Here is a 21,063-nt window from a genome sequence, read left to right on the forward strand (position 1 = left end):
TGAGGCAAAAGGAAAGATTAGTAATGTCGATCCTGTCTTTACTGATAAAGTTTGGTATTTTGTTCATTGTGGATTTTTTGCAGTAATTCTGATTTCTTAAAACATTGCATTGAAATATTATTTATCTTGATTACTGAGGGGTTTTTTTGTAGCCCCTTAAATTTTGCACCTGAGGCCAGTGCCTCCCTCACCCTAGCCCCAGTCCTGATTATTTATTTCAACATGCAATCCACACCATATCATTAATTCCTCATCTCAATGCTCTGAGAAGTTACTACCATCATTGCCATTTCACAACTGAGGAAACTGAAGCACAAAGATGTTTGATTATACCCAAATACCCACAGCAAGGAGGAGAAAAATCTGAGTTTGAACCCAAGTTCGTGTGTTTTTTGGCTCAGACCCTGCTCCATAAAGCAAAACAATACACTAAGTTATGAGTTGGGTTCTGAATCAAGGAATCGAAAGATCTAGGCTAGAGTCTCACCTCGGCCCCAGCCTCCTCTAAGCCCTCCAGTCCCACAGACCTCAGTTTCCCTATCTGGAACTGGACTTAAATATTCTGCACTGTGCCGTTTTTACCCCAACACAGTTTACTAGCTTTCTCTCTCCTGATCCAGCAATTGCACAAGCTGGGGATGGGGAGAAGCAGGTACTGGCCAGCGTCCCTGAGCCAACACGGAGTTCAGAGACCTAGGAGGGGGTTGGACCCTGTGGGAAGACCCTGAGGAACACAATGAGCATTCCCTCCCCCTCCAGAAAACCCCTAACCCAGGTTTTGGGCAGATGCCAGACTTTTATTCTGAAGCTGAGGCCACAACCTATGAGGTAATCTTTGGAATTGCATTCGAGGCGGAGTTCCATTGGAAGGCTGGCGAAGCCCCTCCCTGGGTTCCCGGCGCCCCGCCTCCCCTGAAGCCCATAAAAGCGCAAGTCCCCGCCTAGGCAGCCAGTGGACACCTGCATCTGCCTGCAAGACGGGAAGCAGGTGAGGCACACAGGGGAAGGGCCGAAGCCGCGTGGGGGGAGGGGTGGTCTGAGGGATCCGGGCCCCTGTGAATGGGGCTGGTTTGCAGGTCAGCGCATGGACAGTTTCCCAGAAAGCGACAAAGACTGTGAAGTTTGACGGTCTGGAAAACGGAGACCAACCGCGCTGACTACCTGGGAGGTAAGTTCTGGAAACATGCCACTAGGTGAGGAGCAGGTACGAGTCCTAGTTATTGACCTCTCCGTCTCTCCCCCGCCTTGTGCCGGGAGGCGCACCTGGAAGAGGATCGGAGGGGAAAGAATTGTAGTGGAGGGGAGGTCCCAAGAGGGAGAAGAACAGAGGGGACTAGGGTGAGCTGGGGAAGAAAGGGAAGCAAATCAAGTTTTCTTCAGCACCGAGGTTGAGGACAGCTCTCCGACCAACAAGGAAGGAAACTGCTATTTATTTCAGCACCGAGACTCAGGACAGCGCCGCTCGGGGTCCAGGAAGGGAGCCACAATCTGCTTCAGCACCAGGGCTCCGGACAGCTCCTAGGGGGTTCCCGGAGCCGACTTCATTTCAGAACCAGGACACTGGACAGCTTCCCTGGTACCGGGAAGCCCTGTCCCCTGACGGGGGAACAGAGGGTGGTCTGAAGTGTCTGACGTTTCCGGAGACTTGACCCTCATTTAATGGATCTTTCAACGAATTGTTTTCCAGATAAGCAGGTGAGATGAAACCGCACACAGAAAAAAATCTGTAATTCCCAACAGGTGAGAAATGGCCAATCCGTAGGACAGAGTGAGGACAGGCGCCTGCCAAGATGGCATTACTGTGCTCTTTCCAGACTTCTGTGAGAAGCATTGTGCCAAGCATGTTACATACATTATATCATGCCATCTTCAGCCCCAGGACATGGGTGTTATTACACTCAGGTGACAGGTGAGGAAACTGAGACCCAGAGAGGGGCAGGGACGTAAGAAGCCCAAGGGCTCTCAGCCCAAGGGTGAAGCTGCAAGTCAACCCCACATCTGTCCAACTCCAAAATCCATGTTTCTGATATGGCTGGGTGGGAGTTGGGCCCTTGGAGATCAGACCCTGCCTCTCTCCAGGAGGACCAGCAACGGGAAACAGGGGGCAGTGGAGAACAGGTGTTATGGCTTAGCTCAGGTGAGGGGAAAGAGCTGGGTGGGGATCTCAGACGTAGGGCAGACGGTGGCGAAGACGACTGGAACGGTTGTGGTCTAGTGCTGTGTGGAAGACTAGTGATTTTGTTGTTCTGATGTACTATGACAACAAGTCACAGCTTCCTCATAGCGTGGACTCCCGTCGACCTCCGCCCAAGACGAATAAGCAAGTGTGAGGGCTGGGGGCTCAGGGAGGAATCACTTCCACCCAGGGGTTGGGCTGACTAATTCCACAGAATAAAGGCAGGGGAGGGAACAGAATAGGGGCATGCACCCCATGAATACACAGCAGTGTGTGGTGTTGGCCATGTCACTCCTATGCCCCCACGGGCCTGGAACTACAAAATATCTGACTCTGAACCCAGGACTCTTAACCATCTCACTACACTTTCCTGGAGGATCAATGAGGGCAACCTTTGAAGGCCTCCCTAGATCAGGATTCTGGGGAGACTTTTCAATAAAAGTTCTGGGGAATGATTTTTTTTCTCCCCCCACCCTACCATCAGTTCCATGGACCAATTACAGAACACGTGTAATCTTGCGTCTAGTAGGTGGGCTGTGGCATCATCGAGGCTCACCCCCAATTCTCTGTGACACCCTAATCAAGTCACAGACACGACATTCGGCTCAGCCCAGCCTACGAACAGCCTTTGCCTTTGTTGTTCCCTCAGCTTGGAATGGATGCCGCCACCCCGAGTGCCCCATGGCACATTCTGCCTCCTCATCCAAGTCTCATTTCATCAAGGGAAACTTTCTTTGTTGCCTCACCTTTCCCCACGTCAAGTCTACATTATACATTCTCATAGACCCGGGATATCTTCCACCTGGCACTTAGTCTAATTATTTTTGTGTTACTATTTACAGAACTGTCTCCCCCATGATACTGTGAGCTCCATGAGGGCAGAGACTGTGTTTGTATTTTCACTGCTGAGTCCCCGGCACCCAATCCAGGGCCTGGTACACAGCAGATGCTCAATAAATATTTGTTGACTCAATAAAGGCATAAGGGAATAAACCAATACATCAATCAATAAATGAATTGATGGTTTCGGTGCACGAAGATCCTACTTCTCCTCGGTCTCCCCCACAGAGATACCACAGGGTGATGGTTGACGCAGGTGTTTATTGGGAAGTATAATTAAATTTGTGGACACTCAAGGGCCGGCCAACCAACTAATGCCCCAGGAGACAGCCAGACTCGTTTAATTAGCAATTATGAGGCATTGATTCCTCATTAGCTCTGGCAACCCCTGTCTCCCTCCTCAGCCCCAGACAAACGAAATCTTTCTCTCTCCCGGGAGTACTGCCTCAGTGGGTCCATTAACAAGCAGAGAAGATATGATTACAAGACACCAGAGGCTCTTCATGAATGAGGAGCGGAGAGAGAGTTCAACATCTGGGTTAAGGCTAACTGTGAGAGACTTTCTGGTATATTTAGAATTGTTCTCTGGGAATGGGAGCGCTTTCAGATACGAAAAGGCACCCAGATACTGCCCTTTAGGGACACCAATGAAAGAGGAGGTTCTGCCCTGGTATTTTTTTTTTAAAATCTTATTTATTTATTTATTTTATTTTTGGCTGTGTTGGGTCTTCTTTTCTGTGCGAGGGCTTTCTCTAGTTGCGGCGAGCGGGGGCTACTCTTCATCGCGGTGCGCGGGCCTCTCACTGTCGCGGCCTCTCGTTGCGGAGCACAGGCTCCAGACGCGCAGGCTCAGTAGTTGTGGCTCACGGGCCTAGTTGCTCCGCGGCATGTGGGACCTCCCCAGACCAGGGATCGAACCCATGTCCCCTGCATTGGCAGGCACACTCTCAACCACTGCGCCACCAGGGAAGCCCCCTGGTATTGCTATGAATATCTTTCCCTAGGTGTCTCACCATCACTCCAAATTAATAATGTCAAGGTGAATGCCCAATCCACCCAACCCCCAACTTGCCCCTGCCCTCCATGCCCCCATCATGCGGCAGGCTCTCCACATTCCAGAGACACTCCCCTCCCCCTCCCCCTCCCATATTCCCCAAGGCAAGTCATTCTCATCAAATCTGTCCTCTTCTCCAGCCCCCTACCTCCATCACTGCCTGGTCGTCTCATAGTCTCTTCCCTCCTCCCCCAAAACACACACACACAGCCAATTCATTCGCCACATACAGTGAGGGGTCTTTCTAGAACACAAATCTGATCAAGTCCCACCTTTGCCTTCAACACTTCCAAGACTCCCACTGCCTGCAAGATAAAATTCAAATATCCTCACACAACTTGCATGATCTGGCCCTTCCGTGCTGAGTGTAATTGCCTATCATTTCCCCCACCAGTGACACTCAATAACTAGCTCACTCACGACCATCTCTTGCTTGAATTCTCCAATATTTAAAAAAACTTTTTGGCCACGTCACACGGCATGTGGGATCTTAGCTCCCTGACCAGGGACCGAACCCACAACCCCTGCATTGGAAGCACAGAGTCGTAACCACTGGACTGCCAGGGAAGTCCCTGAATTTTCCAATTTTATTTATTTATTTATTTAAAATTTTATTTGTTATTTTTGGTTGTGTTGGGTCTTCATTGCTGCGCGCAGTCTTTCTCTAGCTGCGGCGAGCGGGGGCTACTCTTCTACTATTCACTGCGGTGGCCAGGCTTCTCTTGTTGCAGAGCACAGGCTCTAGAGCGCGTGGGCTTCAGTAGATGCGGCGCGTGGGCTCAGTAGTTGTGGCTCGCGGGCTCTAGAGCGCAGGCTCAGTAGTTGTGGTGCACGGGCTCAGTTGCTCCGCAGCATGTGGGATCTTCCCGGACCAGGGCTTGAACCCGTGTCCCCTGCATTGGCAGGCGGATTCCTAACCACTGTGCCACCAGGAAAGCCCTCTCCAATTTTATTATGAGGATGATTCCCCTAGGAAAATCATAGAGAATGCACATTCCAGGGCCCTCTCAGTTTCAATAATCCAGAGGTGAGGCAGGCCAAGGAATCAGCATTTTGACCAGCTTCCCCACTGATTGTCATTTAGGGGAATCCTTCGTTTAAAAAAAAAAAAAACCTCCGATCTTTTATTCTCCCATAGACCACTGGGGGGCCGGGAACCTCAGTTAATCTCAGCAGTTTGATCTCTGTACCCACCCCCATGCCCAGCTCAGTGCAAGTACCTAATAAGTATTCAGCTGAGATGTAAATGCTGATGCCTGAACCCCTTCATCAGACACAGGAGCATGGAGGCCACAGGCACCTGTAAGGAAGAGCCATCACCCTCAGAGGTGCTGTGGACAACTGAACTGAAGGTACAACCCATGGAGCTATCTTATTATCTGGTCAGTGTCCAATTATCTTAACTTGGGAAATCCATGAAAGTAGAGTCTGAGACAAGTCTGGTTTATTTGGAAGGTGGTCCCAAGAAAGCAGAAGTGAAGAAACCAGAGAGTGAGGCAAAGAAGGAGGGAACATCAATATATAGGGAGATAGTGGGGTTACTCTAACAAAGTGGAAGTTTATTTTCTTCCCTTTTTTTTTTTAAGGCCAGGTAACTTTCTTTTAATTTAATTAATTAATTTATTTATTTATTAATTTATTGCGGTACGCGGGCCGCTCACTGTTGTGGCCTCTCCCGCTGCGGAGCACAGGCTCCGGACGCACAGGCTCAGCGGCCATGGCTCACCGGCCCAGCCACTCCACGGCATGTGGGATCTTCCCGGACCGGGGCACGAACCCGTGTCCCCTGCATTGGCAGGCAGACTCTCAACCACTGCGCCACCAGGGAAGCCCTTCTTTTAATTTTAAATAAATTTGGCTGCACTGGGTCTTCGTTGTTGGGTCTTCACTGCTGCACGCGGGCTTTCTCTAGTTGCAAAGAGAGGGGGCTACTCTTCGTTGCGGTGCGCGGGCTTCTCACTGCGGTGGCTTCTCTTGTTGCGGAGCAGGGGCTCTAGGTGCGCAGGCTTCAGTAGTTATGGTGCACAGGCTCAGCAGTGGTGGCTCACAGGCTCTAAAGTGCAGGCTCAGCAGCTGTGGCACATGGGCTTAGCTGCTCCGTGGCATGTGGGATCTTCCCGGACCAGGTCTCGAACCCATGTCCCCTGCACTGGCAGGTGTATTCTTAACCACTGTGCCACCAGGGAAGTCCCTATTTTCTTCCCTTTGACTCAGCAGTTCTATGCCTGGATCTACACAGAAGGGAAAAGAATATCTATTTCCACAGAGCAAATTTTACAAAAACAGTCACAACAGCTTTGTTGGGAATAGCCAAAAACTAACTGGCAAATGGATAAACAAACTGGTATATCCACACTATGGGCAAGAAAAAAAAAGAAGGGAACAAACTGATGAGACAAGCGGCAGCCTAGATGACTGAAAGTCATGCTGAACAAAAGAAGTTGGACACGAAAGGATACATACTGCATGATTCCATTTATATGGCATTTAAGAACTGGCAGGGAATTCCCTGGCGGTCCTGTGGTTAGGACTCCGTACTTCCACTGCAGGGGGGCACGGGTTGGATCCCCGGCCAGGGAACTAAGATCCCGTAAGCCATGCGGTGTGGCAAACAAACAAACAAACAAAAACTGGCAAAACTAATCTATGTTGATAGAAATCAGAATTGCCCCTGGGGGAGGGTAGGAATCAACTGGAAAGGGGTCCGTGGGAACTGTTGAGGGTTCTGAAAACATTATCCACCTTGATTAGGGTAGTGACTATATGGGTGTCTACAATTGTCAAAAATCATTGATCTGTACACTTAAGGTCTATGCATTTTACTATATGAAACATCCAACTCCTCTGTTTTTATTTTTTGATTGTGCCAGTTGTGGCTCCCAGGCTCCTTAGTTATGGCAGTTGGGCTCCTTAGTTGTGGCTTGCGGGCTGCTTAGTTGTGGCATGTGAACTCTTAGTTGCAGCATGCATGTGGGATCTAGTTCCCTAACCAGGAAACAAACCCGGGCCCCCTGCATTGGGAGTGCAGAGTCTTAACCACTGCACCACCAGGGAAGTCCCCCCAGCTCAACTTCTTTAAGTAAAAAAAAATGTAATACATTTATTTTATGTCACAAAACTGAGTGTACGCAGTTCAGGGCTGGTATGGAGCTCCATGATGGCAGGACCTGGACTCCTTCTATACTGTTGCTCTGCTATCCTTAGTGTGTCACATTCATCCCCATGGTGTGCTGCGCCATTTGTTAAAATACTGTCTATCTTTTACACCGCCAGATATGCTCAGATAAAATTTGGGGGTTCTAGTGCTGTGAGAAAGAAGGGAAGAACAGTTTTTGAGGACAGCTGGCAATCTCTGCCACAGATATCTCAAACAGTTGTAAATCCACCCAATGTTGCTCACGTTTTCCAAGCCAGTTTCCACCTGAGACCTCCTATAAGCCTGTATATCCAGGCTCATATTTCAAAATAGAGTTGTAAGCTCTTGAAGAGGGAAGGCGTACGAATGGGTAACATGGCAGAGCTAGTGGGTAGAGTTACCTAAAACACACCCATGTCCTGGCGGCTGCTTCAAGACCCTGGAGAGACAGACAAGGACAGAACAAATAAAACAGACAATCCAGCCCACAGTGGCAGCAACACAGTTCCAAAAGGTAAAAGCACTTGTGAGAAGACAGGGGATTTGAAATATGGAGTTATCCATTACAGGAATGAAATGCCTCAGAGGATCATGGGGGGCATATGAGATTGTGCCTTTGCGGCACTATCTGGGTTGAAAGTTAAAATTAGTAAACTTTGGGCTTCCCTGGTGGCGCAGTGATTAAAAATCCGCCTGCCAATGCAGGGGACGGGTTCGATCCTGGTCCGGGAAGACCCCACGTGCCGCGGAGCAACTAAGCTCGTGCGCCACAACTACTGAGCCTGCGCTCTAGAGCCCGTGAGCCACAACTACTGAGCCCACGCGCCATAACTACTAAAGCCTGCGTGCTCTAGAGCCTGCATGCCGCAACTACTGAGCCTGAGTGCTGCAACTACTGAAGCCTGTGCACCTAGAACCTGTGCTCCACAAGAGAAGCCACCGCATTGAGAAGCCCGCACGACACAACGAGGAGTAGCCCCTGCTCTTTGTAACCAGAGAGAGCCCACACGCAGCAATGAAGACCCAATGTAGCCAAAAAATAAATTAAAAATAATAATAATTAGCCAACCTTGGTGCCTGTTTCTTGGCATCATAATAAGTCTTTGTAGGATGGTGAGGGTTAGAGACCCACATGCAATGTTTTGGGCACCAGGAAGGTGGGTGCTAAAATAATTTCTATTCTGTGATGGGCAGTGGGGCAGGGAGGTGAAGGATGCTGAGCAGGGACATTGGTCAAGTGCTTCTCCTCTCTCAGCCTCAGTTTCCCTGTCTGTAAAGTGGGGTGATTATGGCCTCTCTCTTCAGGCTGTTGTAAAGATCAAGGAGATGGTGTATGTATGTGCATGGCACCACAGACAGTAAGTGCTCAGGAAATGATGATGACAAAAGTATAAAGGTGGATAAATAATGGATTGATAGATAAATGAGAAGGGAGGAAGGAAGAAAGGAAGAGAGGGAGGAAGGGAGGGAGGAAAGATGGAAGGAAAGAAGGAAGGGAGGGAGGGACCCATTTCTGAGGCCCTGGACAGAGGCTGATCAGTTCCTCTTGAGAAACTGCCTAAGTCCACACCTGGACCACTTCCCTTATCAGCTCTCATACTTAAGGGCCACCACACACCTGCTTTGATTGCCCCAGGGCCAGGAACCAGGCAACTAGGGACAGCCCCATGGTCTTGGAACCCAAGAAATTATTCAAATTAGCCAATCCCAGGAAGCCCGGGAAACCTAGCTAACCGCACTACAGTTCCAGCTTGCTGTTACCCTGTCCAGTGCAAGCCCTGTATCCTCTAGTTTGGAGCGCCAAGTAACATAAAGAGTTTTGTCTTTCTTCAATCTGAGTGTCACTGTGTGTATCACACCATCAAAAAAATCTTGAAATTTTATAAAGCAAATACGCATAACATAAAATTTGTATTTCAACCATTTTAAAGGGACAATTCAGTGGCACTTAGTACATTCACAAAGGTCCAGAAGCATCGCCACTACCTACTTCCAGAACATTCCATCACCCCAAAAGGAACCCCATTCCCATTAAGCAGTCACTCCCCATTTCCCTCTTCCCACAGCCCCCAGCAACCATCAGTCTGTTTTCTGTTTCTCTGGATTTGTCTATTCTGGAATTTTCATATAAATGGCATCGCATACCACGCATCCCATTGTGTGTGGTTTCTTTCACTGAACATAATGCTTTCAAGGTTCCTCCATGTTGTAGCCTGTCAGTGCTTTGTTCCTTTTTCATGGCTGAATAATATTCCATTGCACGAATATCCTACATTTTCTTTATCCAGACACTGTTTGGATAGCTTTAGCTACATTACCTCCTATAAGGTAGGTACCATCGTTATACCTCATTTTATAGGAGAGAAAACTGGGGTCCAGAGAGGTCAAGCAAGTTGTTCAAGGTTGCACAGCTAGTGGGTGGCAGAGTCAGGAGCTGAATTTGGGCACTCTGTGGCCAGGATGTGCATGTTGAACCGCTACCTTACACCCCTATCATAGTTTGGTACGCAGAGACAACATGGCAGTTGTGACGTGTCCCTCTGTCACTTCCACAGGGGAGGATGCTAAAGTGCTGACAGGAGCAGAGACTTATGGTCACACAGTGCATTGTCTCCAGCCAGTGCTGGAAACAGGTGGCGAGGGCAGAACTCAGATGCTTCATCATCCAGGAGCTGCTGTTCAAATGGTGGTCGCCTCCCACCAGGGAGCGTGGGGGTCTGCCAGAGACACCGTTGATTATATCCTGCACCTTAATGGGTCCTTCAAAAGAGAATGGCTTGGGTTTCCATGACAACAGGCAGGCAGCATCACAAGGAGATGGCTGAGTTTCCTCCCCCAACCCACATCTGGCTCTGGAATCTGTCCCCTTCCATCTCTGCCTTCTGGATCCCGGGAACCCAGCCGGTGCCCAGGCCCAGACCCAAGCAGACAGCCGTGTGGGTGGTCAGTGTTCACACCCCTGGGTACGCTCAGAGCTCCCTCTCTTCGGCCCAGCCCCAGCCCAGTGAGGGAGGGAGGGACAGACGGAAACAGCACACACCAGGCACACGTGCAAAGCAAAGTAGAAGGGACAGGGCACGGTGAAGAGGTGGTCCCAGGGGCCTCCACGTCACCCCAGGTTTCCCAGACATGTATCTAGCCAACCAAGGGGATGGAGAAAGCTCTGAGGTGGAAATGGTTAACAGGGCTCGAAAAGGTGAGACTTATTAACTAACAGTGACCCGACAGGTTACACAGAATATGCTCTTCAGGGCAGAGAAGGGATATTTGACAGACGTCAGAGTAAAGCTTGCCAAGACTCCAACTTATTTCTTCAAATTGTCCGGGAAACATTATATGTACATTGTATATATATATTTTTTACTTTATATGTTATATGAAGATATAATATATTTATACATTATATATTATTTTATATATTATTATGTATAATATGTATACATAACATGTAACATAGTATTTATAATACATTATTATATTTTGTCAAGTTATGTTATAAAATATTATGTATTATATAATATGAATATTATGGATATTATATTTATACACTTACAATATGTTACATGCAAAAATATATACTGTATAGACAACAGTCTATATAATTAGACTATAGAACACAATAGTGTTTATATAGGGAGAGAGAAAGAGAGAGCATGATAAAGCAAATGTGATGAAATGCAAACAGTTGAGGAATCTGAGTAAAGAATATGCAAAAATACTTCACCTCTTCTTGCAGCTTTTCTATATGTTTGAAATTATACCAAAATAAAAAGTTACAAACAAGGCGAGGTTGGCTTAACATTTGAAAAACCAATCAAAGTAGGGACTTCCCTGGGTCCAGTGGTAAAGAATCCGCCTTGCAATGCAGGGGACGCAGGTTCGAATCCCGGTCAGTGAACTATGATCCCACACGCTGCGGGGCAACTAGGCCCGCGTGCCACAACTACTGAGCTCGCGAGCCTCAACTAGAGAGCCTGCAAGCTGCAAGCTACAGAGGCCATGCGCCCTGGAGCCTGTGCGCCACAACTAGAGAAGAGCCCGCGTGCCAGAACAAAAGATCCCACATGCCTCAATGAAGATCCCACATGCCGCAACTAAGACCCGATGCAGCCATAAAGATAAATAAATAATAAATAAATCTTTTTTTCTAAAAAAGAAAACGAATCAAAGTAATTCATTATATGAACAATTAAGTGAAAAACTACATGATCATCTCAATAAGTGAAGAAAAAGCACTTGACAAAATCCAACATCTATTCTTGATTTTTTTTAAGTCTCAGGAAACTAGTAATAGAGGGGAATTTTCTCAACCTAATAAAGGATACCTATGAAAACCTAGGGTGAACACTGTTTTCTTTGGAAGGAAGAAGCAAAACTGCCTTTATTTGTGGATGACAGGATTGTGTGCTTTAAATATGTCTAGTTTCCTTTTTTTTTTTTTTTTTTTTCCGGATGCACAGGCTCAGTGGCCATGGCTCACGGGCCCAGCCGCTCCGCGGCATGTGGGATCTTCCCAGACCGGGGCACGAACCCGTGTCCCCTGCATCGGCAGGCAGACTCTCAACCACTGCGCCACCAGGGAAGCCCTATGTCTAGTTTCTTGTAAGTGAATTTTACCTTAGTAAAGCTGTTTTTAAAAAAAAAAATCACAGACACAGGAAAACAGTATGGTGATGTTTCCAAAAGTTAAACATAGAATTACTATATGAGCCCACAATTTCACTCCTACCTCTATACCCAAAGAACTGAAACCAGGGACTCAAATTCTTATACACGAATATTTATTGCAGCACTAGTCACAACAGACAAAAGGTGGAAACGACCCAAGTGTCCATCAATGGATGATTGGATAAACACAATGCGGTCCATCTATATGGCAGAACATTACTCAGCCATGAAAAGGAGAGAAGCCCTGACACTCACTACAATGTGGATGAACTTTGAAAACATGATGCTCAGTGAGAGAAGCCAGACACAGAAGGCCACATAGTGTGTGATTCCATTTACATGAAATGTCCAAAACAGGCAACTCCACAGGGACAGAGAGTGCATTCGTGGTTGTCAGGGGTTGGGGAAGGAGGGCGCGGAGTGACTGCTAATGGGGATGGGGCTGTCTTCGAGGCTGATGAAAATATTTTGAAACTAGATAAAGATGACAGCTGCAGAATATTGTGAATATACTAAATGTACGTAATACAGTTTAATATGTCAGGGGGTGGTCTTTACAGTTAAGACTTGCACAATTAAAAAAAAAAGACACTTCACCATAGACAGCTAGGAAAGTAGTGCGGATGACATCTGTTTATTACTCAGCAATGTCTTGTCTTGAGGGAAAAATTAAGAGGACTTTGTTGAAATGTCCTTTGGACAGATGTGTTTACCTCTGAATCTCTCATTCATTGTGTTAAAAAAGAACCAATTGTGTGATTAATTTGAGGGCTTTTAAGGAGAAGGGAGTGTTCCCTCATCTTTGGTGGAGAAAGTACCTGAATTGCTGTCTTGTGGATGTGGGGTGATTCAATGAGGCACTGAATGCACAGCACCTACCCTGTGGTCTTATCTTTGCTACCGTGTGTGTGTGTGTATGTGTGTGTGTGTGTGTGTGTGTGTGCGTGTGTGTGTGTGTGTGACTTTAAAACATATCAACAGGGACTTCCTTGGTGGCGCAGTTGTTAAGACTCCCCTATGCAGGGGGCCCGGGTTCAATCTCTGGTCAGGGAACTAGATCCCACATGCATGCCACAACTAAAGAGCCAGCGAGCTGCAACTAAGGAGCCCATCTGCCACAACTAAGACCCAGCACAACCAAAAAACAAAAACAAACCCACAACACATACCTACAAATTTATTGACATCCCTCCCACAACTAATTCCCTTCCGTTGAGAGGGTGGTGTCTGCTTCTCTCCCCTTAGAGTGGGCAAGACTTAGTGACTTCCGTCGAGCAAAGAGAATGGGGAGGAAGTGACACTGTGTGACTTCCAAGGCTGTATCTGCAAATATGGTCACATTGCGGGGTTAGGGCTTCAACGTAAGAATTTGGGGAGGACCCAATTCCGTCCCAGCAGTCACTAAGCTTGGGGTAGTATGTTAAGCCAAAATGGACAACTAGAGTGATCTGGAACACTGCTCCATTCAAACACTCTACCTGAAAAATTCCTGTCCATGAATGAAGCCACTCTCAACTTCCTCCTTCCCTCCCCAGCCAGGCACAATTTATGGGTCCCCTGGGCTCCCGCATCCCTGACTACACACCCTGACTTAAGTTCTCTCCCTCCACCAGATTCCTGGCTCCTGAGAACGCTGTGTTTCTTGCTCACTGCTGCATCCCAGCTGCCAGCACATGGCGCAGCATGTAGTAAGTGCTTAGAATATAAATCAGCATGGCTGAATGAATGAAATGAAGACATATACCAATACCTCAGGCTGTGCTAAACAAAATCAATCTATCTGTCCCTTCAGGGAGGGGAGACATATCCAGGCTATTTCTTAGAAACTCAACTATGGCATATTCCCCGATGAACAGGCAGTGCCCCAGAGAGGGAGCAGACAGTAAACAAACTCTCAGGGGAACTGTGTGATTTGCTCAGTAATTATACACACGCAAATTAAAGCCACAAGCTACATTTAACGCTGTTCTAGTTACTGCTGCTGCATCAATCTATTCCAAAACGTACAGGCTTAGAACAATCATTTTTGTATATCTCACGGATTTTTGTACGTCTCTGGTCAGGACTCTGGGCAGACTCAGCTTCTGTGGCCTGTGGGTAGGGTCAGGTGGATGGCTGGTCTGGAAGGTCTTAGATGGCCTCAGTCACCTAGGGGACACCGTGGAGGGGAGGGCCGGAAGGTGGAGCTCAGCTGGGACAGTGGATCAGAGGGTCTACACGTGCCTACAGCATGATGGTCTTTGGGTAGTTGACTTCTTTCATGGTGGCTGACTTCCCAGATGGGGCACCTCAAGAGAACCAGGGGGAACTGGTGACCTTTTCTGTCCTAGCCTCAGAAATCCCAGCGTCACTTCTGCCTCACCATAGAGATCGAAGCAGGCACGCACTCACCTACATTCAGGTGTAGCAGACACAGACCATGGCTCTCGATGAGAGAAGGGTCAGTGAACGTGGGGGCCATGTTTCAAAAGTGCCACAAACACCTATTAAACTAGCAAGGAAGGAGGAGGAGGAGGAACAGGAAGGAGAGAGGCCTCAGGAGAAACCAACCCCCCAACACCTTGACCTTGGACTTCCAGCCTCCGTAATGTGATACAATAAATACCTGCAGCTTAAACCACCCAGTAAGTCTTAGTCAGTTTGGGCTGCTATAACAAAATACCAGAGACCCAAGGGCTTACAAACAACAGAAATCTATTTTTCACAGTCCTGGATGCTGCAAAGTCCAAAATCAGGGTGCCGGCATGGTCCAGTGAGGGCTCCCTTCCTGGTTCATAGGCAGCCATCTTCTTGCTGTGTCCTCATTGGGCAAAGGGGCAACGGAGCTCTCTGGAGTCCCTTTATAAGAGCACTAATCCCATCAGGAAGGGCTCCACCCTCATGAACTCACCACCTCCCAGAGACCCCACCTCCTGATATCATCACCTTTGGGGGCTAGGATTTCACAAATAAATTGGGGGGGGCACAAAAATTCAGCCTGTAACACAGGCCTAGCAAATGAATACACTGATTTAATTTCTTACCAGCCTTCCCCTCCACCCCACCTTGAACCAGATTCCAGAGTTAAGGGGGTTTGCTCTATTTTTCTCCCAGTTCTACCCCAGCTCCTAAAACAGTGCCAGACACACTGGTAACCTCATGAAATATTTATGGGATGAATGAGGATGCCTACTCTTTGGCATTGCTATCTTGGGGGTCTGTCATATTATTTTCCCTATTTTCCTGAATGTTTAAAATATTTTCTCATTAAAAAGATTTTAAAGCGCCCTACGATGAAAAGCCCCCCAGCTGGGGTTGGGCACGGCCCTAGAGGTCCCCGTGGCCTCCTTGGTTCTTGGTGCGCCCGTAGCGCGCAGGTGGCTGCGCCGTGGCCCTGCATCGGCTGCCGCGTTTAGGCTGCTGCGCGGGAGGGGAAACACCGCAGCTGCTGGCGCCCCGCGATGCGCACCTGGCGGGCGGCCCGGAGATGTGCCGGCGCATGGGGGCCGGACGTTTGCAGCCTCCCGGGCCTGGCAAGGGGACAGGCATTGGGAGAACAGGCTCCCCAGATGCAGAAGGTCTGGGGAGGGGGCCGCCGCCTGGGTGGACCGCAGTCACGGCCCAAGTAGCGGCCCCCACCGTGTCTCCTCGTGGCTGCCTCCCTAGAAGCCTGCGGGGCGTCAGAAATAAAACAGAATGAAGGAGGAGAAGGTGGATGGTGCCCAGGCCACGGAACATTAGGCGAGGTGGAACTGTGGTTAAAATGCGCTTCCTGGAGTGACCCCTTTATTCACATCCCCCATATTTACTGAGAGCCTACTGTGTGCCGGGCACTGCTAGAAACTGGGACACATGACAGACCAAAATCCCTGCCTTGTCCGAGCTGACATGGTAAGCAAGCACACTGAGAATAAAGGTCGTAAACACGTCAGTGATATAGGAAGTCAGGTTGCAAACTGATACGTGCTGTGGGAAGAAAATAGAGCAAGGTCGGGGGGCCTTGGTGGGGAGGGTTGCTGAGGATGCAGATACCCCATCAAGGATGGTTTCAAGCTACCTGATGGCGTCACAGAGTGGTAAACTGGGAGGAGATGGGCAGGTCCACACCATCATATGGTATTTCCGCCATGTACCTTCATAGGCATGTTACCGCGAAAGCATAGATAACAGTAATGCTTAGTGAATAATTAGGACGTGATGAGTATTTGCGTGAATAATTGGGACGTGATGAGTATTTGCGTATCACCTTTGTTTTTTTATGATCTGTTAAGTGTTAAATCTGTATAATTTAGTGTTCAGTACTGGCTGGGCTTAATCTCTGGTTGTCAAAAATCTAGAAAATTTGGCCGTTGTAAGCCAGGGCATGCCGGCTTCAGCACAGCCTGGAGGGGAGAATTCTGAACAGGACTGAGGTAGTAAGTGCTTAGAATATAAATCAGCATGGCTGATTTTTGCCCCTGAAAGAGCTGTTATTAATCGAAGTTGGGAGCCTGGGCGAGTGAAGTTAGAACTTGCTGTGAGTGTGTGTCTTTACTCTGCTTGCAGCGGAGCACAGCTGGGGACACTCCATGACGTGGGGGTCCCCAAATCTCCCCATTTCCATCCCCACATCCTGTTCTCAGTCTTTTCTCTGGAAGGTAGATGAGTGCAAGGGGAGCTCCTCCCACTTTCTGGATGCCCCTCCCAAATTCCTCTGCTATCTTGCCCTATCAATTATCCCCAACCTCATTCCAATTCCGGCCTTCTTCTCCCCAGCTCTCCCTCCTAAGATTGGGCCGGTTAGGACACATTCCCATCGTGTGTCAGAAAATCCACAACTATAGTGGCTTAAAGAGGAAAGAAACTACAGTATGGATGAACCTTGAGGACATGATGCTCAGTGAAAGAAGCCAGACACAGAAGGTCATATACAGTCTGATCCTACTCACAGGAGGTCCCTAGAGGAGTCACATCCATAGACACAGGAAGTAGATGGTGGGGACAGGGGCTGGGGGAGGGGGAGGGGGAGTCAGTGTTTCATGGGGACAGAGTTTCAGTCTGGGAAGATGAGAAAGTTCTGGAGATGATGGTGGGGATGGTTGCCCAACAATGTGAATGTACTTAACGCCATGGAACCGTACACTTAATTTTATGTTATGTATCTTTTACCCCAATCTAGAAAAATAAAGAAAACACAAAAATTTTGCTACCAGCATGTGCACTAGAGTGGAGGTTTTAATAGATGGGGTCTATCTACATAAATCATGGCACAAGTCCACACCATGGAATACTATACAGCCATGAAAAATACTATCAGGGAAAAAATGTGATTAGAATGTCAGCTCTGCCACGGTTGGGAATTTTGTCTTTCTTGTTCACGATCGTAGCTTTAGTATCCAGAGCAGTACCTGGCACCTAGTGGGCACGCAATAAATGTCTACTAACAGGAGACTGTCTATCTAAAACATGGTACCTGTTGAGTACCATGGGAGTACCATGGGAAATATTCAAGCTATACTGTCAAAAGGCAGGTAGCATAATACCTGTATTTCCTTGATCCCCAAAATGATCACTTTTCCATGCTTTTGTGTTTCAGGAACCAAAAAAAAACCTGAACCATATTTAACTAAAAGCCATGCGTATGTTTAGCATGGTGTGGGTTTTTGTTTGTTCATTTGTTTTTTGTTTTTGCCCCTGAAAGAGCTGTTATTAATCGAAGGTGTTCTTTTCAACAGTTCGTGGCAGGTAAGAGTGGAAGAAATTCAGATTTGTGACCAGAAAGATGCAAAACGAAAGAAGTGCTTGTCGATCAGTGACGGTTTTGTCTCTGGCTGCAGGACGCTAGGAAGGGTTTTCACGATTTTCCTTTCTCCTTTGCTTGTCTGCATTTCTTGATGAGAGTACATAACATTTACGCAATCAGAAACAGTCAAAACTAAGTGCACTCAATGACGTAAAGGATATAAGTTCATCAGGACCCACAGTGCTGTGGCTATGGGCACAGACAGCCTGGGTTCAAATCCTCAAAGCACCACGTGTGAATCAAGGGGCATTCCCAGTTGCCTTTGCCTCTGGTCCCCACATTCAGGCATGCCCCCCTGCTTCCAAAAGAAACTTGCCCCACCAAGCCTGTGGGAGAGGGTCTGTCCTCCACCCCCCCCACCCCCCGCTCCTTGGAGCTCCCTCAATTCTCCCTCTTTTATGTTCAACAATTCAGGAATTCCATTAACAAGCCCTGAATCTCAGGAAGTCATTTTAAAGTATGTTATGGATGGAATGTTTCACCTCCCCACCAAAAAAACCCCGATATGTTGAAGCACTAAGCCTCAACGGGATGGTATTTGGAGTTGGGGCCTTGGGAGATGATCAGGTTTAGATGAGGTTGCAAGGGTGCTGCCCTCAGGATGCGATTGATGCCCTTATAAAGGGATGAAGGGAGCACAGCTCTCTCTCTCTCTCTTTCCTTCTCTCTCCTCCACGTCAGGACACAGTTGAGAAGACAGCTGTCTATAAACCAGGAAGGGAGTCCTCATCAGAACCTGATCATGCTGCCACCCTGATCCTGAACTTCCAGCCTCCAGAACTGTAAGAAATAAACGTTTGTTTGTTTAAGCCACTGTGATGGTTAATTTTATGTGTCAACTTGACTGGGCTAAGAGATGCCCAGGTAGCAGGTAAAACATTATTTCTGGGTGTGTCTGTGAGGGTGTTTCTGGAAGAGGTTAGCATGTGATTCAGTAGACTAAGAAAAAGAAGATCAGCCCCACCAATGTGGGTGTCATCCAATCCACTGAAGGCCTGAATAAAACAAGAAGGTGGAGGAAGGGTGAAATCTCTTTTTTCTTGAGCTGGGACATCCATATTTCCTGCCCTCAGACATCAGAGCCCCTGGTTCTCAGGCCTTCAGACTTGGACTGAATTACACCACCAGCTTTGCTTGTTCTCCAGATTACAGACGGCAGATCATAGAACTTCTCAGACGCCATAATCACATGAATTAATTCCTTATATATACATATATATATATATATATATATATATATACACACACACACATATAGATAGATAGATATGGAACTGAGCAGAACCCTGCAGGGCCCTCCCCAAATACAAAGGCCCCTTTATGTCCCCTGCCTCTTGTCTGCGGAAAAGCTCAAGTCTCCCAGGTCTCCCTGAGTCACAAAAGAGCGGGCTCAAGCGGTTAACGACTAGGACACTAGAGTCACAGACTCAATGTCCGATGAAAGAATGGGATTAACATTATTGCTCATAATAATCTATATCTGTGTGAGCATTAGAATAATTATAGCTTGCTCTGCCCCTATATGTAAGCAGGAGACTAAAATTGTCAGCAAAGAGATGCTGCAGACCCATGTCGACATCTTCCACTCTGAAAACACAGCGTCCTATGTCAGCATGAAGAAGTTACGGAACATGGACCTTTGCCCTTAATCCCACAGAAATGGAATGATGTCTGACAAGTGGGAATTTGTAAGCAGCTCTTTGGCCCCTTTCCTGTTTGTCTATTTCTGTTCCCCTTAAACCTTAATCATAAAAATGAGATCACTAGGTAACATTTACTCTAACTCCTGATTTTTGCTTTACTAAATGTACACAACGCCTTGCCTGACCTGTTGATTCCTTTCCTAGATTAGAAGGAGTAAGAATGAAGGATTAAAGAATGACTGACTAGGGCTTCCCTAGTGGCGCAGTGGTTAAGAATCCGCCTGCCAGTGCTGGGGACACGGGTTTCAGCCCTGGTCCGGGAAGATCCCACATGCCGCGGAGCAGCTAGGCCCGTGCACCACAACTACTGAGCCTGCGCTCTAGAGCCCACGAGCCACAACTACTGAGCCCACATGCCACAACTGCTGAAGCCCGCACGCCTAGAGCCCGTGATTCACAACAAGAGAAGCCACCGCAATGAGAAGCCCACGCACCGCAACGAAGAGTAGCCCCCCGCTCGTTGCAACTAGAGAACACCCATGTGCAGCAACAAAGACCCAACGCAGCCAAAAATAAACAAAATTTTAAAAATGAATAAAATCTATCTTAAAAAAACAACAAAAAAAGAATGACTGACTCTCTAACCTCAGCTGCCCATAGCAAATTGGCAGGTGGACCACGCGTGCAAGACACCATCCAAAATAAGATCAGGAGAAGTCAGCAGTCTGTACACAATGGAAAATGGACAAAGAAGCTGACCTCCTACCGTAATGATTAACTGAGATTTCCCCCTTTTTCCCTCTAAAAATTGTCATGGCTGAGCAGAATCTCTGGAGTTGGTCTCCAGACATGAGTCCACCTTCTCCCCAAATTGCTGGCTTTTCGGAATAAAGCATCTTTCCTTTCTACTGACATTTGCCACTAGAGTATTAGCTTTTGAACGGCGAGCAGCTGAACCTGAGTTCAGTAACATATCTATCTGTCTACCTATCTCCTACTGGGTTCTGTTTCTCCGGAGAATCCCGACTAATATAGCCACCCAGCCTGTGGTATTTGTTACAACACCCTGAACTGACTAGAACAGAGTATTTCTCTAAGATTCACGAAGCAGAACATCAGTGGTGCCAGGGAGGGCACCCAGTAAGCTCCAGGTCAAGGAATCATCCAAGAAGACCTGAAGTCTCAGCTGAGGCCTGAAGAAGGCCCGAGATGTAGCCAAGGGAAGAAGGTACGGAACAGCATTCCAAGCAGAGGGAACAGCACACACAAAAGTCGGGAGGTAGAGAACACCATGCATTTCTCGAACATTCCTGGACACAGCAACCTCCTTCATCTTTCCAATAATCCTCAATAACCCTGGAGCAGGCAGCAGCAAATTAGAGGCAAGACAGTGTTGGGGGTAAGGGTCTGACTTTGGAGGTGGGGTTCAGGCTTCACGGAGGTGTCGACATGTGCAGTCACCCAGGACCCCATGCTCAGAAGGGCCCCACGCTTGGTTTAATGCCCTGCTGTCCTTGTTGGGAAGTTCTTCATCACTTTTGGACAAGGAGCTCTACATTTTCCTATCGCACTGGGCCCTGCAAATTACGTAGCCACTTCTGCCTGGGTTCAAATCCCGACCAGGCCATTTACTTGCCCTGTGCCCTTGAGCAAGTAACTGAGATTCTCAAAGCCCCCAACCCCAGAGGTTTACTCACAATGCTATTGGAGAAGTTCCCCAGCCAAATGACCAAGGGCTGAGGCAAATTAATTTAGATTTTGTATTGAGGATGTTGAGGGTTGAAG

This window comes from Leucopleurus acutus (genome assembly GCF_964270905.1).
Source record: "Leucopleurus acutus genome assembly, chromosome: 3".
NCBI lineage: Eukaryota > Metazoa > Chordata > Mammalia > Artiodactyla > Delphinidae > Leucopleurus > Leucopleurus acutus.